Consider the following 313-nt stretch of genomic DNA (forward strand, 5'->3'; position numbering starts at 1 on the left):
CTGTCACTCAAATCTATGGCGGGGAAGTAGTTCGCCGCGAGGAGGCTGCTGTTCTCGCTCAGTGTAAGTGTCAGCGACCTGATGGAAAAAGCGTTCGACCAGTACTGAGATTTCACGACACCTAGTCGAGCTTTTTAAATTCCTGAGCGTAGACCGTTCGTAGAAACCACAGACACATCTGTCCGCAGAAGCTCTGATCGTACGTCTAATAGGACGTGCGATTGTATTCTATCGTCGTAACATCGATCCCGAAATATCGCACCATTTCCTTGGGCGGTCGAAGATTACCGAAACTGTCAAAGTACACGACGCG

This window comes from Mycetomoellerius zeteki, unplaced genomic scaffold (assembly GCF_001594055.1).
Source record: "Mycetomoellerius zeteki isolate Tzet28-1 unplaced genomic scaffold, Tzet1.0 scaffold570, whole genome shotgun sequence".
Lineage (NCBI taxonomy): Eukaryota > Metazoa > Arthropoda > Insecta > Hymenoptera > Formicidae > Mycetomoellerius > Mycetomoellerius zeteki.